The sequence below is a fragment of the Perca flavescens genome, chromosome 18 (genome assembly GCF_004354835.1).
Source record: "Perca flavescens isolate YP-PL-M2 chromosome 18, PFLA_1.0, whole genome shotgun sequence".
Lineage (NCBI taxonomy): Eukaryota > Metazoa > Chordata > Actinopteri > Perciformes > Percidae > Perca > Perca flavescens.
Genome location: NC_041348.1, coordinates 4,290,158 through 4,299,156, shown reverse-complemented (window position 1 = coordinate 4,299,156; position 8,999 = coordinate 4,290,158). Strand labels below are relative to the sequence as shown.

General features: G+C 38.2%; 1 long non-coding RNA gene and 1 other non-coding gene across 2 annotated transcripts in view; one reads left to right on the top strand and one right to left on the bottom strand.

The window, feature by feature from the left end:
• Positions 1-4,531: 4,531 nt before the first annotated feature.
• Positions 4,532-8,999, top strand: part of LOC114573709 (uncharacterized) — a 4,953-nt gene continuing 485 nt past the window's right edge. The window contains exons 1-2 of the long non-coding RNA XR_003694929.1: positions 4,532-4,560; positions 6,547-6,976. This is a non-coding gene — a long non-coding RNA (uncharacterized LOC114573709). The remainder of the gene's footprint in view (positions 4,561-6,546; positions 6,977-8,999) is intronic.
• LOC114573790 (U6 spliceosomal RNA) lies at positions 6,223-6,329 on the bottom strand. Its single transcript, XR_003694969.1, has one exon. It is a non-coding gene; the product is annotated as a U6 spliceosomal RNA (small nuclear RNA).

Genomic DNA, 8,999 nt, shown 5'->3' with positions numbered 1-8,999 from the left:
AGCTGTTTGTGGCCAGGGTCCTGCTGCTCTGCCTGGGCCTTTTTTTTAAACGCGACCTTTCACATATGCCTCTTGCAGGCAGGCAAATGTGAAAGGTCACGTGGATAGACTATGACGTCACCTATCGGCAGGTAGATGAGGCTACCAACTTTACTTCTATATTATTCCTTTAAAAAAATGTATTCTCGATTAATTGATTCACACAATTTTTATATGTCCATGTGTCATTTTACAAAGCATTGACAATTTAAATGGCCCCTCAAAAGGGCAATTTGGACGTTTGTAGGCAAAGGGGTAGGTGTTCAGGCAAATTGAGCCATCTGATTGGATGAGATTGGGAGCTAAAAACACGACTCGTTTGATTGGCCTAGACGAAGAAACTGGACAAGGAGCTCGGTTCTCTGATTGGCTCCTCTAGTTTGGATCAGGAATTTGAGGTCTTAAGATCAATCCCACCCTGTGGCAGGCATGCCTCTCATCATTTTAAGGTCAGCAGTTCGATCCCCGCCTGCGGCAGGCAAAGGTGGAGAAGAGATATCTATGAATGTACATGTTACTCATATACAAGCTTCATCTGAGTGTCTGTATATAGGCTATCAGTTAAAGAATATAAACATGTTTGGAGCATTAAAGAGTAAGATAAATGAATGGTGAGCTCAAAGGGGGGCCCCAGGGGGGGGGGATATGTGGGCTTGAAGGGAGAATTTGAGGTCTGAAGATCGATCCCATCCTGTAGCAGATATGCTTCTCATATAAAAGCGTCATCTGAGTGTGTATATGTCATCTAAAGACTGAATATGACTAAATTAACATTGTCATCTGTCACTGTCGTCCCAACCAAAACTCGTCAGTATGTTAGGTCACTTATCTTAAATGACCCAACATTGCTGTGAGTTATCTTATCCCCAAATTAGAATTGTATCCAATCCTTGACAACCTGCAGTCTTTCAATCAAAATATATGTACTGTTAGATATAAATGAACATTTTGCTCATGTACAAGCTTCATCAGAGCGTGTTCAGATCATATAGAGACTAATAACACGTTTATAGCATTAAAGTTCTAGTATGATTTAATGGTGAGTTCTCCGTTATTAATGTTAATAACTGCTGATATGTTTATGTTTAGTTTCATTGTTTAGGAGCAGTATGATTCCCCATGTTGTGTTTTATTACAGAATGATATGGAAACCAAAATCACAGGGTGGAGAAAGATTTTTGATCTCAAAATATGTACAGTATGTTAGGTCAGTACCCCTGACTAAGGCACTGGTCAAAACAACTGGTTGGATGATAGAGTTTGTTTAAATGTATCCACGTGTTGAGAAAATGACAATAAAAAGGTAACTTATCTTATCTCCCTTGAAAAAAAGAAATTAAATCCCCCACAACCTGCAGCCTTTTTGATTAAAATGCATCCATAAATGAACCTGCTGGTCATTTACAAGCTTCATGTGAGTGTGTATATATTATTCATTAAAAGAAGTAAACGTTAGAAGTTGTTTCATTAGTGATCAGGAATAATAAAGCTTCCAAACAAAGTGAAGATTATGGATTTTTATTTCTACACAACAGAACAAAAGAAAACAGAACCAGATTTTCCCCCGAGGAGCGATGGTAACAGGGATTTGTTTTTTTTGGCAAAATGTATTCCTGTTAACAACAAACACTCAGATATTCCCCAAAAGGGCTGTAAAAACACCGCATTAACTCAGTGTGACTAATGTGAGAGAGAGTTTTTACAGTGTTCTGCACTAATATTTAATACAAATTAAAGAATTGTTTACTTAGGCTACTTGGGTGTCTCTGTGGGATCCGAATTGACGGCTCACTTAGCGAGAATCCAAGATGGTGGTTGAGATTTAGAAATTGAGACAAATTGAGCCATCTGATTGGATGAGATTGGGAGCAGAAAACACGACTCGTTTGATTGGTCTAGACAAAGAAATTGGAACAAGGCGCTCGGTTCTCTGATTGGGTCCTCTAGAGGACCCAACTGTGTGAATGTTTTTTTTAGGTCAACGGTTCGATCCCACCCTGCAGCAAAAATGAACATGCTACTCATACACAATTTAAACTTACAGATGATTTTTAAACAAAATAGACCTAAACATATATTTATATACATATTTCACACAGTGTGTATTTTCTTTTGGTGTAATATAATCAACATAACTGTATGCCTCGGCACAGAACGTAGCCTAACATCCCTAATGTTTTGGTGGTCCAGGAAGAGGAGGAGGACACAGGAGCAGTGCTGGAGGTGGAGGAGTGGGGAGTAGGCCTCCAGATGAGGGTCCTGGCTGCTCCCCAACCTGGAGCAAGAGGAGGAGACAGTTTTCTTGTTGAGGGGCCGGGCTGCTCCTCAGGGACATCAAATTGAAAGGGCTGTCCTTGTCCCGCCTGTACACAGGACAGCCCTTTTGCTGGAGGGAGAGCCTGGACGTCCACAACGGCATGTTGCCTCCAGCAGCACAGCCTTCCCCCTCCGCTTTCTGGTGCTGAGTGAACCTGGAAGATGAACACAGGCCTAATCGCAGTATATATTACAACAAATCAACACAGCTTCACGTTAAACTCTTACCAGTGGGACAGGGTCCTCTGATTGAGCTCATAGAGCTGGATGTCCGTCTGAGCCATCAGCCTCCTATGTATTGTTTTGTTTTGTTTTTGTTATCATAATTAAGAATAACATCTTTTGCTTCCAATGTAATTTCGTGGTTCTTTTGAATATTTAAATAGTTTTCAATTTTTTTTTTCCAGAACTCCACAGAATACCGACACTTAATAATCTAATAGTAATAATAGTTTCTTCTTCAATTTCACAAAATTCACATTTATTATCCACAGCTGCACATTTTAAATATTGTGCAGTATTTTAAAATGTAATTCTTTCAGTTCATTGGGGATACCAAATGTGTACAGTAGAAGCCATGTTGATTCCCAGTGAATGTTAGAATATCAAGAGTTCCAAACTAATTTCCCCGTGGAGTGATTTTTCTTTTGCTGTAGAAGTAATTCCTTATATGTTTATTTGTACATTTATGACTTTTAATATCTATTCCATCAACAAACGTCGGATCCAATTCTTGCAATTCTTTGCAAGTTGAAAAATTCCACTAGGTATAGCATTTATTTTAATTATTTATTCTTTGTGGGTGATAGGAAAGATTTTAGATCGAAGAAATTCCTCATAACTAAGAAGTTGAGCTTCATCATTTTGTAAGTCTGCTAGAAAAATTAAATTCCTACCCAATGTAGATATAAAGACTTATTCTTTCTGGTTAGGAACTCATTGTTCCATATAATAGTTCTGTGTGGAGAAAAATGATGTATAAAGCATTTTAAGCGCCTGGTGATGAAATGTAGCATCCCTCTTTCTTTTCCTGATTAAAAAGCTTCAGGTGACGTATTTCCAGGGAGGGCTATCTCGGTACATATAGGCGCCGACAGACCAGTCAACATTTGGATTCTTCTGCCTTTACGACAACAATTTCAACTGTTGTCACGCATCTTTAAAAAAAACAAAAAGGTAAGTGGGCTGTCTGTTTATATCAATAACATTAACAACTCTGTGTAGCTATTAAGAGCCTATATTGTAACAACTTACTTAAATCAGCCAGCCTACCTGATGTTGGACTCACTCAGAAGACACACGTCGTTATTGTAACCTATGCCATCTTTCGATTGTAGGCCTACAGAAATTACTACGGAAAATTAAAAGGATATTTGTTGTTCTTCAGTTCGAGTTGTTGACAGAAGAAAAGCCATCGTGGCCTCTTCTGTAACTAATTCTCCGGAGGAGAAACATGACGATGGTGGGAAATGTAGGCTACTGCACTAAATATATACTGATTTGATTACAGCAAAGACAACGTCGGCAGTATTGACAGCAAAATAGGCTACAGAATATTTTGTTCTGTAGGCTATTGACAGGTGCAATATTTGAAAATCGGTAATTATTTATTATTATTATTTTTAAAATGACATGTAGCCTATATCTGCAATATGTCAAAACCTAGAGACTTTCAAACATCAAAATGTTATTTATTAAATGTATTCGTGTCAATATGTAATTTGTTTGTAAACATCTTTTCGTAGGCTATTCTATTTTGTCTGGAAACGTGAAAAAGAGGCGTCGGTGCGGCAGTGTGCAACCTCCTAAACCTGTTAACATGGGAGCCGAAATAATATCATAGTGGGGGGGTTTGGAGCATCAACTTCATTTTCTGCATTTTGGATACACTTTTATGCACCAATTTACAGTGGAAATACCTTTATTTAGCCTTTGTGAAAAAGAAAAAGAAAAACACAGATGACAAAATATATCAAAAATATAATGGAAAGTAGGCTAGCCTATGTTGTCACGTGTCATTGGGCATTTTTAAATATGGAAATCCTGGAGCTTTCTTAAGTGGGTATACTGAGCCAATCGCACGATTCTGGTTTTTGCATCCAATCAGATGGCTCATTTTGTGCCAATTTATAAATCTCAAGCCGCCATGTTGTATTTAAGTTTACCGAGGTCAGTCTGCATTTCGGAGCCGAGAACGACGAGTTTGTAAGTAGCCTAGCCTAGAACATTCTTTTTTTTTATTCTTCTTAAATATTAGTGCAAAACGCTGTAAACCTGTCCGACATTAGTTGCACTGAGTTAACGACATGTTTTGCGGCAAGTTTACTTTCAGTGGAGCTAAAATTGCAATGTATTTCTCTCTTTAAACCGTGGAATGTAGGCTAATTGCCTAGCAGCAGGACATTTAGCTGCTGTAGCTGAGTGATGTGATGTGAGTTAAATATATAGGCCCACAACCATCTGATTTAGCAGCTGTCATTAGCTCTACTGGACTGTTGAATTACCCAGCGGAGGTCGGTCAAAGACGGACACATTGAAAAATACTCTTTCAGAACAAGTTTCGGTCCTCTTCACATCTTTAACGACAAAATTAAAACTTAAAATAAAAAATAAATAATTATAAGACACAAAACATGAAGGGAAGCTTCTTCTTCTTTTTGGAAGACGGCACATATTTAGCGTTAAACGATGACAACGAGAAGTTTGAAGTTTACAGCCGGTGTTCTGACGATCTATGCTGCCTTGTCGAAAAATGCTACCGTAGCGTAAATCGATAGTAGAGTCTATCAAGTCGCGCTGCCCTATCGAAATGTGCTTCCTTATGTGATATATTTGCCTGCATATTTCCAAATGTGCATGCAGGCTGAATCCCATAGAGGTATAACTCTAACAGTATTGACATCTTATGTTTATTTGAGAATATTTTGATACTCCATTATATCTTTATTGAATATTTCAGTGGTAGCATATTCTGATAGACAAATATACCCTATCAAATAATGCTCCCCCAACAGAATCATTATATATTGCACCACTACTCACTCCATGTGCACTGTCAGGAGATAAGGAGCAGATTTTGATATTCTATTAAATTATATTTATTGAATATTTCAGTGGTAGCGTATTCTGATAGACAAATATACCCTATCAAAAGGTACAATGAATACATTATTTATTAGATATTACTCTATTAACCACAGTATCGGCCGTATGTCCGACCGCAAGGTTGCATAGATTTATGGGCGGGGAATCAGACCATGCTTGTGGGTCGTGCGCATGCGCAGAACCGCTAAGTAGCACATCTCGATAGGTAGCATAAATCGACAGAACACGGGTGCTGGCTGTCATCCGAACTTTAGTAGCCTAGAGTGAATAAAGTGAATTTTAATGCGAAACAATAGTTTTCCTATGAAAACCGAGTCCTAACTTTTACCTTTTTGGCATAGATTCTATGGGTAGCCTACCGTTTCTCCACAAGACTCTAAAGATGTAACATGTTTTCTAGAGAACATTTGAGATAAGGATTGGCGAATAGGCTATAACAAGTTTGAGAGCAGAAATGTGAAGTTTACCTCACAAAACATCTTCTCGGCTCTTTTCTCCGGCACAGAGTGAACAAAAGGCTTTTTACATCCACACCTGAGGACAGGAGAGTCATACAAGATCATATGGATCATGTTTTGCGGTAGTTTCTCCGAGATTACAATTTTAGAAGTGATTTTTGAACAGTTTTTAAGAGACTCCACTCTGCCGCTCTACCGCTCTGCTCTGCAGCAGCGCCGGCGCAGCAACAGCGCCGCCGCGGCAGCTGGCGCTACTGCAGCAACAATAATCTCCAGAAATCTTCATTAATTCATAAAACAAATCAAAAATTAGGAACGCTTCACGAGTTTGCGTGTCATCCTTGCGCCAGGGGCCATGCTAATCTTCTCTGTATCGTTCCAATTTTAGAATATGTGTTAGCGAACTAACACATTAGTCCAAAGCTCCTGGGAGGTATATAAAGGGCTCTGGGAGAGGAGACACTCTGTTGTGGTGGAAGAAAAAATAAAATGAAGCTATTTGGGAGTTAAAACTGGCTTTATCTGACACCGAATAACAGTATGCAGAGGTGCGGGTGCTGTGTTGTGAGCCCTGTATGAATACTGAACCACCAGGACCCAGTCTGACCCATTGTGATCCTTTTTTTAGATCTGTGAAGACTCAGAGAGGACTGATGGGAAAATATGCAATGAGCCGCTACGTCAGCCAGCCAGGATTGGTGTGCTGAAGAGAAGAGAACAAAAGAGCTACTCACTCCCCCCTGCTGCACTACTCCTAGAGGAACTTTGACCCCCCCCCACACACACACGCGCTCACTCACACACACAAAGAGGCACAGAGAGGGGCATGGGGGTGGTGGGAAGCACAGACGTAGGCTGCAACCCGGGGATCTGCTTCTTCCACCGGACATTCACAGCAACAGCAACCTCGTCGCCTCAACACGACAGTTGGCAGCTGAATGCTCGGTGTAATCCTAAAGCTGTTAGAGCAGAAGGAGGGGAGACAGTTTGGGGAATTCACAATAAGAAACAAGCCTGCAAACAGAAGCTGAAGAAACAGACCCCGAGCACAAGGAGAGGTAACAACACAGAGCATACAGCGGAAGCCTTTATGTCTTCAACATGTCGGTCTGTTGCAGGAAAGCTGCAACTTAACTCTTCAAAACAGCTGCTGCTTAAACTCTTCAAAAGCTAACAGGATTTCACATGATCAGAACTGGAGAGAGAGAGAGAGAGAGAGAGAGCGAGAAGGAAGTGCTATTTCACCTCAATTACTCATTTACAGTCAAACAACCAGTTTTCCTCAACACACAACATTTCAGAGTTTACACACTTTTTAAAGGAAATACAGACATTTTTTTTTTTTATTCAAGTCCAAAAACTCTGTTGTTTATTTTTTAACATTAGAAGGTTGCTTCCTGCTTGATGTTTAGATTCAAAAAATAACAAATGCAGTTTCACAAACTTACCACCAGGTGTCAGCTCATGACCAGTCTATGGAATGAGTGAGTGGCTCTGCTCTTTCTGCGGTCTGTCTGCAAAACACACAAAATATGGAACATGAGTCAAAACAACTTGTTTGAATTATATGTGTCCTTGTGTGCATTGTTTCAATGATATAAAGAAATAATCAGCTAAACATGCCATTATATTGTGTGTGGGAAAATCGCCAAACCATATTAGAATCTTTCCTTTATAGGTTTGATTTATTTATTTATATCTTTTATTTTGAACATGTAAATAAAATAAAGCATCCAAAAAAATAGTAATATAAAAAAAACAGTTAAAAAATAAAACTAAACTATAAGTTTTACTAAAATAAAAGTAGGAAGAATTAAAACTTATGTACTCCTACCCCTTTATACCCTTTTTTCCTATTAAATGAGATAGCTACAAAACATTAAGTCAACAGAGATAATAAATCTGTAATCAATGTAAATATATTTACCCATAAACAATAATTATACACATACTACAAATTGTTCAATGTAAGCCCAGGTTATTCATTAATTGCACTGTATTTATCTGTACCTCTGGAATATAATTTCTTTGAACATCTTTTTGAATTGGAATATGTTTGGACATTGCTCTAATTCATTACTTAGTTTATTCCACAATTTAGTGCTACTGACAGATAAACAAACTTTTCCTTATAGTGCGAAAATTGGGAGTCTTAAAATTTGACTTTCCCCTTAAGTCGTAGCCCCGCATCTGCAAATAATACAAATTTCCGTAATTCAGATACTTTGATGATATTTCTATTGGATTGTTGTAACAATGACTATCCCCATGCTAAATATCATGAGTTATTACTGTATAGTTTTGAAGGAAATTAATGTCAAAATCCCCCATATTATAATGGCATATCCCAGCACTGTTTTTTTCCCTCATATTCAGATACTCCTCACATGTTATTAGTCTCTATATAATAAAAACCTTGTATATGAGCAGCATGTTCAGTTATGGATGCATTTTGATTAAATAGGTTGTAGAGGATTGGATTTAATTTGAAAGGGGAATAAGAAGTTAGCTCTACTGTCTAAACATAAACATGTCAGCAGTTATTAACATTAATAACTTAGAGCTAACCATCCAATTATCTTACTCTTTGCAGAACACTGTAGAAACTAATATTTCTGTCTGATATTAGTCACACTGAGTTAATGCAGTGTTTTTACCGCCCTTTGGGGAATATCTGAGTGTTTGTTGTTAGCAACAGTGTTATAGACTGTATTCCGTGTGTTAGCGATGTTAGCTGCCCACTAACTGTATGTTGCCTAATGTTATATTTCATATATAAAAGATGTCATAATATCTGTGATAATGTGATGAAACTGCTCCGATAAAAAAGGATTTCAAGTGTTCTTTTTGGTATTCGTGACAAGTACTGTACTGTTACTGTAACGTTTGTGTAACTCCAGTCCACTTCTGAATTATCATACACAAAATGAATTGTCATGTACAAAATACAGTGACGCAGTTATTGATAACGTTAATAACTATCTTGATTCTCAGGCTGCTCTTAAATTAAATAGTGCAAGTGTAAATATAGGGATACGTTTGTGCTAACTGCGTTATCCTCTCTGTTACTGTAATGTTAGA